The 13,439-nt window shown below is 45.5% G+C and overlaps 1 protein-coding gene across 8 annotated transcripts in view; it reads left to right on the top strand.

Annotated features, from left to right (window-relative positions):
- Positions 1-995: 995 nt before the first annotated feature.
- eif4g1a (eukaryotic translation initiation factor 4 gamma, 1a) overlaps positions 996-13,439 on the top strand; it is a 55,907-nt gene continuing 43,463 nt past the window's right edge. For 6 of the 8 annotated variants that reach the window (XM_088912784.1, XM_088912780.1, XM_088912783.1 and 3 more), the window contains exons 1-2: positions 999-1,023; positions 1,230-1,447. The gene's annotated coding sequence lies outside the window, so the exon portion shown is untranslated. Of the gene's footprint in view, positions 1,024-1,229; positions 1,448-2,966; positions 3,073-13,439 lie in introns of those variants that run through there. The other 2 variants (XM_088912781.1, XM_088912782.1) reach the window with 2 other exon arrangements.

Here is a 13,439-nt window from a genome sequence, read left to right as displayed (position 1 = left end):
GATTGCATACTCCTCTGTGGCAATAACTGCACGGAGTCCATAAACCTCTGATCTCACCAAACTCATTTGTTGAAATATTTTAGATACTTTGCTGTAGTAACTCAGGGGTAGTGTTCTGACTTGCAAAATACGTGCACAACTGGATTTCAACCTGGATCTTCAACCAAGACCTTAGTTGCGTTGGCTGTATGTGTATCATTGTTGAACTGCATGGTATAGCACTGGCGAGTAAGTATGGCAGTGTTTTCTTCTTTAAAATCAGATTCAATGTTTCTGTAAACTTCAGAATTCATTCTACTGGTGTTAGTTATATAATCAATTCTAGCAGCAGCTCTGCCCACCAGCTACTCTTCTATATTATATGCAGCATAGATGAGTTCCTGAGGGTTATGACTCAGGGAAAGATGGAAGGAAAAGGGGATATCATGACTAATAGTGAACAAGCCAGCAGCAGCTATTTCTTCTGGTCACTACACATTAAACCTCAGTTAACCTTCCTGATTTAAGTACCTTTCTGTGGAGAGACAAAATGAGGTTCCATTGAAAACATTCAGACACAGTCCGTGATTTAAAATAAGTTTCAGTATCAATAGTTTCATTGACTCCTCAGACATTGAAGGCTGCCCACTCTGTTGCATTAGGAAAATCTATGTGTTTGCAACAGTTGCTACACAGCCCCACCCACCTTTGCAAAAAAGACCCAGCAAGTCTAGATGCTATTATGACCTTTTCTGTGAGGTCACATTCAACATTAAACCTGCCCAAATCTCACAGGCTTGCTTGCACATGGTCAGGTAATGCCACGTATCGTTCTAGAGCAAGTGACAAAAAACAACTTTGTTCTCTAAAAAGCATTTTTCTTATTGGAACGATTGGCAGTCTTGGGTCACATGACGAGGGTGAAAAATTCCTGCCGCCCTGGTCACATGACAAGAGTGTGAGGATTCCCATTGTAATTAACCCGGAAGTCTCTCACGGTTTCCGTGAGGCTCCGTCCGGCTTTGCGGACTCAAGGAGAGAAAGGTAATGATATGGCTCTTCACTTCACTCTTTGCTAAATCTGTATCGTGTGGACACGTTGCCGTCAATCCGTGTGCATCTGCGCTTTAAACATGGAGCTCCGGCACAGAAGCTCTCATTCGGGACACATGCTCACCCAATAAGATATATTTAAAGCAGTATTGATTTATTTGATTTCTCCTTTTTTTGTTTTTCTCGTATGCTTCCAGGGGATTTAAAACACACTTCTCGCCTAGATCAGCAGCCCCCCTTTCCCCCCAAAAAAAGGTTAGGACACCCTCTTTCCCTTGGAACTGGAGCCGAAGAAGCGATTTATAGATTTGGGGGAAAAAGTGAATAGAAACGGACGAAGTACGGAGACAGAAAAGATCTTTTCTCTGTGAGCCCTTGTTCTGTCCCCTCTCTGCATGTCCTTTATTCACTTTAGGTAAGCAGTCTCTGGGTTTTATTTTCTTCTTTTTTCCTGGGAATAGCTGTTTAAATGGAGGTTTCATTCCGGCAGTAAAACCGTTAAGTCTCTGTTTGGGGGGCTCGGTTGTTTTATATATATTCGGACCTGTTTTGCTGCTGACGGGTGGGTGAATCGAGTTGCCTTCTGTGTGCATTTCGGACAGAACTGGCATTTCTGGACAGTGTTTTCGCGTAAGCTGTTTGTCGGGAGTTGGCAAACCCGATCTCTTTAAAATTGACTTCTGCAGAAACGTTTTCACAACCGGATTGGCCGTTATGTAGACGCATTTTTTCCAGTATCCCGGAGACAGTGTAGTTAAAATGTAGCTGGAAGAGCCCGTATTACTTTTTCGCTTGTGAAGCAAGAATATCATTGGGTTGCAGTGCCACAATACTGGAGCTGGACTCGGGGTAGGCCCCAAGCTTTTTAATTATTTAAAATGAAAATAAATGGAAATGTCGGGATTTATGCTCCGTAATGCTTGGGGTTTATAATGATGCCTCGCCGGCCTGTGTCACGGAATCTCTTCTTGGTGATTATTTGTTAGATTAAAATCGCTGCGTGTTTTTAAACAAGATCACTGTCTTCTTGGACTGCGTGGATTCACGCAGATTGGGTTGCTACGCTAGGCCCCCTCGATGGGAGCCCAGGCCCTTCATAGTTCGGTAAAGCTCGGCTGCTTCTTGTAAAATATGGTGGGAAGGGGAGGCAAACCACTGAAGCAGAGGGATTGAGATATAATATTTGAGTAGTTTGGAGTCGGACCTTATTGTTAAGTTTTGCGCCGGGAGTGAAAAGTCGATTTGCCCCTGTTGAGCGCTGATTGGGAGGACCGACCTACCATATGCTCGGCTGAGAGAGACGGCGTGACTTCAGTGAACCGGCTTCCTCCTACTGCTTGGACACGTACTTTAAACGGGTAGATGAGTCAGTGTTTTCGAAATTTGTTAAGGGATCGGTGTGTTTTTTTTAAAGGGTGGGTATAAGTTTTAAAAATGCTGCGTTCTCTCCGTCGGCCAGTGGGGAAACTGCCTGTCTCGACTTAAAAGGCATTGCTTGTCACTTGAGGTCGAGACATTTTTTGTCCTCTTCTAAAAATAAAATGCTGTGGGAGGATAAGCGAGTTTAATTGGGTTTGTTGTGTTTACTGTTTACAGTTAATGTTCAGGACGTTAAATTGGACTTCAAACTCATAAATAGGTACATCTTGTTGAAAGTTCGAAGGCTTCACAGCTCCTCCAGGCTCCTCGCTTCTGGCGATTTTTAAAATGTGTCTGGACGTTTTTCAGAAGTGGAAATTAAGTTTTGCCGGTTTCCATGTTATACTAGGTAAAAACGTGTTTTTTGTTTCGAAGACTATTTTTTCAAAGGGTGGCCTTGATCGCAATGTGCATTGACATTTCTGATGGTGGGAACTTATTTTTTTCATTGTTTAATGTACTTTAGGGCTTGGTTGAACCGGTTTTCTCGTTCGGTTGACGTTACAGGGTGCACGACCGGGGGTCTGCGTTATCGTGCGTACGCTGCACTGTTTACAGTCGTTTTGAATGACACTCGGTTTGAGAAAAACGGGAACGTGTTAGGACGATACATCCGCTCGGGTATGTGTGTTTATCCTTATTATTAATTGTAGTAGTATTAGGGGGCGTAAAGACGGACACGGCTGAGTTGTCATTAAAGTTGTGGCGCTTTGCTTTCCCCTTCTCTGTGAAATAGTGACACGTACCGCGTATGGAGAGACCTGTATACGTCTTTCTAAATGGCATTGCGATATCGATACGGCTCACAACCACCCTTATCCCCCGAGTTCGAGCCTTGTTTGTTTTTGTGGAGTTGGTTTCGAGAGTGAGACGGGGGAGTTATTTTCTGAAGCGGGCCCTTTTTTTCTGAAAGTCGAGTTTCCATCATGGCTGGCAGAGATGGGGGGGATGACACGTTGAGTGTGCCGAGAGGGAGGCCGGGCACTGCGGGGACCAATCCGGAACTTTTAGACTTCTCATTTTAGGACCTGGACACGATTGCTTAACGGACTCACCTTTACTGACCCTGTTGTTGGACAAAACCGTTTAGGCCTCTGTTGTTTTGCAATCCAAGAGGTAGGTTAGTTGTTTCATTACCGTAAATTCACCGAATTAAGCGAAACTAAATCGCATTTGGCGTATGAAGAGAGGTTTCTCAAGGCTGTGGATCGTTACGCAGTTTGGGTAGCAGATAAAGACATTTCCCGGGGTGTATTTTTGGGGAGTGAAAACGACACGTTGTAACACTGCCGTCCTGGTGAGAGAGCAGTGTTCAAGGCCTACATAGTAAGGTCGTGAAAAACTCGCGTATTTTAACTTAGTTCAGCATGTGATAGTGATATAAATGGGAAACGGGCCACTTCGACATGTACGGTGTCCCACCCGACTGGGGTGGGGGCCAGGAGGTGTTATTTGATGTGGTTATACGGCCGGTTTGTTTCATGTGTGAAGCCTGAGCGGCTCTGAATGATACGGGTGTGCGTGCGCGCGTTTGGAGACATGGGCAGAAGCCGGCAGCTCTGCGCGCTCTGAGCAGGAACCACGTGGTGCACCGGGAGCTGAGGCAGAAGGGAGCAGGAGAGCAGCATGGCGCTGCACAGAATTAACGGCACGCTGTAATGTCGCACCCATTTGAACCCAGCGGGGCCTACGTTAACGTTTAACACCTAGGTTCCCGTCAAAAATAACACCACTTTGACTGCTGCGACTCGCTTTTTTTTTTTCTACCGGCCTGCCAAGGCGCATGAGAAGAGTAATTTGCGAAGCATTGTGCTGCCGAACGCTTTGACCATTTTTTAATGCAGAGTAAGTCGATAATGCATCGAGGTTCAATATGCATACGTTGTAAAAAATGTGCGTTTAATCGTTAGACTTTATTTCGGAGATAAACCCCCTGTAGCTGTATGTTGCAGTTTCTCGTAGGTAGGGCATGATTTGTGCATGTTCTGAAGTAGTACTTAAACGCAAAGTACACGTTGAGGAGACTTCGCAGTGTAACCCGAGGAGTACACACAGGTGTTGCTGCAGGAAAGAAAAATGTTCTACCCGAAGTCATTTCACCGACAAGACGTGCATGCAGAGATCTGGAGGAATGTGCATTAGGGCTGGGTTCAAAATGGATGCCACTCAAACCCAGAGCACTAGTCTGTCCCTGTTGTCTTTGCGAGCAAAACATCTTCGTCAACTCACGTTTCCAGACATAGTAGTCTGGATGAGAGTGCATCAGTCTATCGATTGTGTGATAAAAAGCGATAGTCGGGATTGTTTATTGAGTTTGGTGGTGTTCGTGGAAATATTAAAGATGATTGAGTACAGAGTTTACCTCCAAGCTGCACTCAGGCTCGTGATCATGCCTCTCCTTTCTTCCTGCCTTCTGTTATTTTAAAATGTAGCTCAAAGCCCTATTGAATTAGTTTATATTGCCATTTCATTAGTGAGTGATTACCCTTTCTGACCACACTTAATAGTAACAACTTTTACTGCATGTATAAGAATTTGAAATCTGGTCTTAACCATTACTAGAAGTGTTACATAGTTAAAGACTTATCCACAGGCTTTAAAACGTTTCCAGACTTAGTTCTTGCATGGCAATGGCGTCTTCTGGGTCTCGTTTTCCCCATGTTCACACATAAATGATTAGGTTAACAAGCTTCACAATGGCAACAACCATGTTCTCAAGTAATTTACAGATAACTGCCTCTAATGATGCAAATGTCTTGTGTAATCAATTGTTCTGTATATTAAGGCAATGCCATATATGGGATTTAGAAAATAATCAGGTTAATTGATTGACCACGCGTTGTAGGGCAAGACCCAGAAGACTAGGCACTGTGGGATCAGTGCGTGAGTCCCCTGTTTTAAAGCTTGAGTTCAATCAGGACTGAATGGTCTTGATCCACTAAGGCCAGTGTGTCTGCATGCTCTCATTCCAGCTCGACTCTTCATGACTCAGCAGGTGAGTTTGGGTTTAATGGGACCAGCATAACAGTCTCTTCTGTTCTTTGGTTCCATGGCTTTGAGACCATGAGAACCTGCAGAAACACCGGCCCCCCACTCCCAAGTTAAACAATGAGTATGCTTTTTGTTGTCATTCGTGGGAATGGCCTCAGCCTCGAAGCTGAGACGTGCGCGTTGATAATGCTTTAGAAATGTGGGGAGCTGCTGGTGTCTGCCCATTTCAAGGCATGAAGCTGGCAGAGACATTACACTATGCTCCCTGTGGGGTGTGGCTGCTAGACTTCTGTCACATTTGTAAGCTTTAGCTAAGGAATATAAAATAAAATAAGTCAGTCTGGTTTATTAAATGAAACTTTGCCAGTCATTTTTAAATTGGTGTAATATTGAGGAATTTCAAGAAACTTAGAATTTTTAATGCATTTGTTTTAATACTGTTCCCATACAGAACAAAGAATAGGGAATGTTCTGTTTGCTTTACATAGGGGGTTGGGCATCTACAGTAAAGTATTTACTTTAAAATTGATTTTAAAGTAAAATCTGAAAGATGGGTAGAATGGCTTTCACTCCATTGCTGTATTTTTTTTTAGAGTTCATACATGTTACCGAGAAGATCTGGAACACAAGTAAATGAGTATCTAACGGTGAATGTGACCTGTATGTTCCATATGAGGGCTGCATGTACATCTGTCTTGAATGCAGCAGCCAGCCCAGCAGCCTTGGTATCCATGTGCTTATTGTCACTGACGGACAGGTGTAGCAGATGGCAGATTCTGATAGCATCACATGTAAGAAGCTTACAACTCCAGATTCCTGGCAGGAACTTCATTGTGTGAGGGGATGACCATGGAAACCACTCCAGGCTGGCTTTGAGGGGATGGGGGATGAGGTCTGTGGGGGAAGGTCGCTTAGCTTTCCACTTTGTCCTTATCCAAGGCGACTAGCCTGTGTTCAGGAAAACAATAGTACTGGCAGGTGCCATATAAAAGAATGAAAAATAGAAGCATAAAAGTGTATTGTAATGTTTGAAACAAGGTGCTTGTTTCTTGTTCTACTACTGGTTAATATAATAATAATTGCTTGCACTTAAATAGTGCTTTTCTGGACACTCCGCTCAAAGGACTTTACAGGTAATGGGGATGGCGACGGCAGCCATAGTGCGCCAGAACGCTCACCACACATTGGCTATCAGTGGGGAGGAGAACAGAGTAATGAAGCCAATTCATAGATGGGGATTATTTGGAGGCCATGATTGGTAAGGGCAAATGGGAAATTTGGCCATGATGCTGGGACTACACCCCTACTCTTTTTGAGAAACACACTGGGATTTTAAATGACCACAGTCTCAGGACCTCGGTTTTGCGTCTCATCCGATGGACGTTGCCTTTTTACAGTATAGTATCCCCATCACTATACTGGGGCATTAGGACCCACACTGACCACAGGGTGAGCGCCCCCTGCTTATTCTTGTCCTTATAACATATTGTATATACATTGGTGATACCCAAGCCACAGGCCAGCTAGCTTAGGCTTTCGAAGATGAGACATTTGCTTTCAGAACCCACTGACAAATCTTTCAGCTGCAGGGGATTTTTCTTTTGTATTTCTTAAGATACCTTGTTTTTTCAGGGTATCTGAGCTTTTCAGTGTCAGTGTTCAGTTGCACTTCCACTCCCATTGAGCTTGTCATCCTCCTTGAAGAACTGAGCTTGAAATAGAGGTATAGAAACTCAGGTGCAAGAGCCATCTTGGCAAGACCCTGAACAGTCAGGGAGATGTCTTGTCATTCTCATATTGCCCACTGGAAATGGAGTGTTTTCTAAAAGCAAGAAATATTTAGCTATCTCTGTATGGGAGAAGCTGAAATTGTCAAATTTGTTTCACACTAAAAGCAAGATTCAAATCAACCATATCAAACTTCCTTTATAATTTCTAGTTTGCAGATATGCAGCTTGGGACAGGACTGCAGTGTAGTGCGGACGAAGAGGGTGGAATGCCATCAGAGAGGCGTGGGAACAGTACAGTCACGCAATACCTGCAAAAAGCCGTGTCATTAACTTTCAGGGCTAGAACTTCCAAAGAATGCCTTGACCAAACCATCCTCCTGCATTGCCACATTCATTGAGCAATTGAAGCCCAGAAAGCGTTTGTGGTTTTCCGGGTTTCTTGATAGAGTGATATTTCATTAGAAACTGCACAGTGTCCTGATTGTTTGATTAAAAGAAGCCAGTCACCAGTTTTCAGTCCCTGACCCAGGTGTTAATTTAATTTATATGTGTATTTAAACCAGAAAGTGCCATTCATTTGAAATAAGGTCTTCAGTCTTTGCGGGAGTGTTTGCTGCCTCAGTGTTGGTAGAAAAAATGATTTGCCATTCTGCTTGCACTGCAGCCCACATGAGAAACACAAAAGAGGGGTTGTCTTCTTGTGTCCTGTGCGACGCAGGCTGTGCTGTCACCCAGACTGTCAATGCAACACTGCGAGCACATGCACTCCCAGCCAGCAGGGGCGCCAGCTCGGCAGCGCAGAGAGAGCTGCGCGGTGTGGCTTGCTTATCCCCAGTGGGGATTCCGGCAGGGGGGTTAGAATAACCCGGAGCGGGTGAGAAATGCTGAGAACGGAGGAGCAGCTGTGAGGCCCTGTATTGATTTAAGGAGCACTCTCTCTGGTTGGCGGGTGATTAAACTGGTTCACCTGCTGAGAGGGAGAAAGGGGAAGAATTCATTTTCTGGTTCTGTTTGTTGAGCACACTTTTAACAGCTTCATTTGATAAAACAGTAATTTTATCAAATTGGCATGTTTGTTGACCTAATTGGATACACAAGGGAAAGGATGCAGAACCTCCCTGACTGATTACCGAACCTAGCCATGCCAACTGTTTCTCTTAATCTCGGGCACACAGGTGGATTGAGTCTGGGGTTTTAAAATACTTTCTTTGGATGTTTCACAAATTTCAACCGTTACTGCGATTTCCTTGTGTTTGGAGTGCCGCGTCTGTGTGAGGAACAGAAATCCTTTGGTTGTTTGCTTTCATGGATCTGAAGTTTCCCCACCCCATGCTGATGACATGGACTGCTCAATTCCTTAGCAGCATTTTCCTGAAATATTTTGGAAATATTTCAGCCCACTTCCTGCACATGAAGCACCAGAGTGGTGCGGTTGGAGTCCTGTGTCGCAGGGCGATGCACAGCGTATTGGCATCTGTATGTACGTGCGTGTTGAGCATGTGTAATGTGTGAATGTGGTCTGCTCAAATGTCTTCCTCCTCTGGAGCTGGTGGGTGTGGATTCTGTTCTCGCATGTCTAGCTCCCTCCCCCCACTCCCTTCTTTCTTTCCGCCTCCTTTCCCCCCATCCCTCCCTCTCCCTCTCCCTGTGAGTCTGCAGTGCAGCACTGAGCCTGCGATCAGATATCGGCAGCTTCCACGTGTGCTGTCCTGCTCTCCCCCAGCATCCTGAGCGAGAGGGGAGGGCTGCCTGTCTGTGCGCTCCTGCAAGGCCCCCAACTCCTGCTCACTGTACTGTACTACAGTAGGGTCTGGCCATGTTTGGGCAATGCCCCCAGCCAGAAAGGGCATGGGAATCTCCTCAGGTTCTCCCAGGGCAGGGCGCGCCCCTGTCCGGCACCCTCGCCATGCCTCTGTCGGTCTGCAGACACCTGCCAGGCCTGCACTGAAAGGGGTTTGGAAGTGATCGTTAGGGTAAGGGCTCCACTGTGTTTCTTTAAAAAGAAAGCGAGGCTTGTGTATGTGGGTGTGTGCGTGTGTTGGGGGGGGGGGGGGGATGTGGCTGTCTTTGCTCATTTGTGCCTGTCTCGCAGACAGAAGTGGCTCTTGGAAGCAATGGAAGCCAGCGGAAGAAAATGAAAAATTACGGATCTTGTAGGCAGTGCAATACAGGGTGGGGTGTGTCAGCACAGCAGAGTGGCTTGGTATGAAGGCTGTTTTCTGTGGAGCTCTGCTGAAATGAAAAGGGGCTGAGGACACAGGTTGCAGACCAAGGACTGACTATTTTTTGCATTGTTTTGACAGACTGTCATGTGTTCAGGTGATTGTGATGCTGTTTGTGGCTAGCGTTTTCAGTAGTGATGTGCTTTGCATGCTAGTCGTAGTTGCAAGTTGTGTATCCCTAAGTAAAGCCTAACAGATCTCCGATGATTGTTCTTTTTTTCCTGAGAGTTCACACTTTAAAATATACATGTAGGGGAGCCGTTCTGCCAGTGCTGTGTATTTGGCATGCTGTCTCAGCCCTGCTGTGATGTTGTAGAGGACGGTTTGCTGTCAGGGAGCAGTTTTTCTTTACTAACAGGGAATCGGTGTTGTCTGAGAGGCTGTGGGTTGCAGTGCCTTCTGTGTGCTGTGGACATGCTAAGCTCTGCAAACTGCAGTCTGCTCCTGTGCAGGGCACTTGGTCGTTCCGAGCCCTGAAATTCTTTCTGCAAGGTGGCCTGTTCGAGATCTGATAGTTGCTAGCTTGTGTTTAGTGGTGTGCAGGTATTTCTGGGGAGTTTGTTCTCATTATGTGGCAGGGTACATGTCAATTTGTGTGTGTGTGTAGGTTGTTGAGGGAAGGCGGCTAGTGGTGTACATTTGGTTCAGCATCAACATTAGGAGCAGCCTGGAAAAAATGTGCAGATGAGGCAGCTGTTTGGAACTATCCCTCTCTTCCCTCCCCCTCTGTCCATTAGCAGTCCCTCTGAATGGGCAGTGTGGTGAGCAGGCAGATGTGGTCCCTCCCCCAGCCCCTGCTGTGCCCACTCAGCACAAACTTTCTCTCTGGGCTTCTGCCTCCCAGCCTCGCGACATACAACTGCAACGCCTTTAAAAGGCGCAGGCTGCCTGGTTTCTCCATCTCTTCCTCCCCCAGTTTTCCCTAGGCATTTACAGTCCAGCAGAACCTCGCTTTCAACAGGTCGATAAGGGGTCAGTGCAGTGAGTGAAGGAGCAGGATGTGCTGGCTGGCTTTGTCTCGTTTGTAACCTTCAGTTTTGAGTGCTTAACAGAGGAAAGGGAGTCTGAAATTGCTTTTAAGCAGAGAATTGATGTGGTAGACTGCTGTATGGATGCTGCCTTTTAAAAAGTAGCATTAACAGTGACATATCTGGGTGTGCAGCCATTTGTGATTGTCAGCAGCTTAGTTTGCAACAGTAGGATCTTAAAGGAGATGCCACTGGAAATGGAGCAGTTCCCAGTTTGAAGCCAAGCTTTTCAGCGCTACCTGTTTGCACTGCTCCTCTCCCTAGGTAAGTGTGTGGTGACCCATGACTCAGTTGTAGAGGTTATGTTCTGCAGAAAAGGAGTTGTTGCAGTGAAGGGGGTGCATACATATCTGCTGTGTGCCTAACGTGCTGCCACAGCTGGCTGTGCTGTTTGGAAAGTCTCAGAATGCAGTATTTATATATCTACATAAGGTGTTTATGTATTAACCTAGATACGTTTCACTCTTCCCCCTTTCCTTCTGTTTGCAGGAGTTAATGCTTTTCTACATGTTGTCTTTTTACCTTGGAAGACTTACCGTGACTCAGTCTAATAAATTGTCCACTCTAATAAGCCAGTGCTTCTGAAGTTCTGATGAAAATAATATTTTATTAATAAGAGCTACACATAATGCACTTGCTCATCCCCGTTTGGGAAATGTCCCGAAGTAGTCTTGCAGTGACACTGTGGCCATGTGACTGGGAGGCCGCAGCACTGTTTAGTCCAGCCTCCACTGGAGACTGTTCCTCTCGGACCTGAGTGCTCAGCTCTGTCCTTCACAGCAGCACCTAGCTGAATCATATGGGGCTGACTCATGGCTATCATGTGGACTTTGGGGTGTTTTGTGCTTGTTGTAGCTTTAGGTGAAGAGTCCCCTGGTCTAGTTGCTGGGGAGGATGCTGCTCTTTCATAAACAGATCAATATAGATTAGACTCCTTAATCCCCCACCCCTCCCCGCCTGAGCTGTGTGATAATCAGAGTTCGATTACAATTATCAGACTTACCTTCTTTGTCCAGTTCCCTGTCCCAAAGCCTGAAGTATGTAGTGTTTATTGAATTATTGAAAGGCTCAGTCAGCGAGATACAAGTAGAAATCTATCTTTGATTAGGTCAGGTCTTTTATTCTGTAGGAAATTTAGACTTATAGAGAATGAAAAGGATAGGAGTCGTCATTTTAAAGGAAGCCATCTGCTAGGGTAAGACAGTGCTGGGTCATTCTGTGACCTCTGATTGTTTGCAGTCCCAGTTAGTGCAGCTGAGGTCCTCCTTGTTCTATGGCCATATGTAACCTGGCTTTTGTAGTCAGTGTTAATCCCATGAGAGATGGGACAAACTGCCCAGTCATGTTAAGTGTGCTGAATCACTAAGGTCATTCAAGAAGACTCTGCAGGGTTCTGGGATCAATACACTACTGACATGTGGATGAGCATAATAGACCAAATGTCTGCCTCTCATTTTTCAACCTGAAGATTAATTGCTTGAGGGTGTTTGGTGGAGTTGTTGGGTTTCACCAGAGGTTTTGGTGTTGCAGGCTCCATCTTAGAGCTTAGCACATGCTTAGAGCATGTGAACTGACTCTGATCAAGTCATGGGGATTGTCCCGTTAAGATAAGGAAATGTACTTTAAAGGTCACTCCTGTTTCCTGACTGTGTATCGTCTTGCTCAGGCATGCTATAATTTAGGGTTTGAGTTAGGGGAGGCTGAAATATGTCAAGTCTGTATGCAGCGCATGTAGAGTGAATATCCTTATTTTCTGAATAACCCTCTGGAAGCTGTTAGTAATTTAAGTGCATAAACGTTCCTACTTCTTGATCTGTTGGTGCTTGCTTATTTTTCAGCAGGCATCAATAACAGTTCTACTTTTCTTGCACTTCACGAAATTCTCATGTTCTTGATCGTTAAAATGTGTGAAGGCTTTAAAGCCCATTAAAAGTAGGTCTGCTAGGGCCAGACTGGAAGGGGAGTTTTGAAAATAAGTCTATGAGTGTAGACATGTCGCGATATGATACCAACATCCAAGAATCTTTGCTGGTCTAGGGATGGACAAAAATTGGGTATACTTATTTCAGAAGCAAGAACATTTTGTGGCTTACCTCGGAATTCCTGGGAATCCTGTTAGAATACCCCTTAGGAAGCGGACACTTCTGATCATGGATGTCAGGCCCTCGCGGGTGCAGAGGTTTCCTGCACCCCTGGATGATAGGGAGTTGGGTCTCCTGGCCTTCTGCCCAGGGTGAACTGGCAGCTGTGTAGCCAGTGTAGGACAGCTCTGATGGGGGGGACACTGCTTTCCTTCAGAGTGTGATTATACAGATAGTTATTCCCTGCAGTGTTTTCTGTAATCACTTTCCTTGACAGATTCGGTAGCTAGTTTTCTGATTCATATTTTGTTAATTCTTTCTCAGAGTAAGCCTACTGACAAAAGTAAGAAAACTTAATCGTAACAGTACGAATATCAGGTTCCTTTAGCAGTCTTGCCCCTTGAGTGGCTTTGACAGACACTTCCGGTCGGCAGCAGTAGCCTAGTGTGGATTCAGCTTTGCAGTTGTACAGATGCCGCTTGTCATGATGTGATGTTCCCCTAAATTATCGCGTGGAGAATCAAATCCCCGCACCGCAGAGAGCAGTCAAGCTTGGCGTGTTGGGTTGATTGTGTCTGCCGAGCATGTCTGTTCACTATGGTGCATTAGGGAAGATTGTGGGAGGGTGCCCTCCTGATATTGCAGCCTCTCTGTAAGGACTGGGGGCATGACCTCCATGAGAGACTACAGCAATCTGCTAAATGCTGTAGGCTGGTTTTGTTGCGTCTTCCCATGGGTAGTTGGGATTTGGAGTTGGATTTTACATTCTGTTGGCTGCCCTTGCCTCACATAGCAAGGGATAGTTTTCAAATGAGCACTAAAGCTGCAATGTCCTCTTTTGGAACAGAAGTGGCTTGTGTCCTGCTCAGTGCTCAGTGGATGTGTGATTAAACGCAGTCGGGATTAGGCTCCAGCTGGAAGAGAAGTAGCTCACCT

The sequence above is a fragment of the Atractosteus spatula genome, chromosome 4, assembly GCF_055471065.1.
Source record: "Atractosteus spatula isolate fAtrSpa1 chromosome 4, fAtrSpa1.hap1, whole genome shotgun sequence".
In the NCBI taxonomy this organism is placed as follows: Eukaryota; Metazoa; Chordata; class Actinopteri; order Semionotiformes; family Lepisosteidae; genus Atractosteus; species Atractosteus spatula.
The sequence above is the reverse complement of the archived record's forward strand: the minus strand, read 5'-3'. Positions and strand labels throughout refer to the sequence as shown.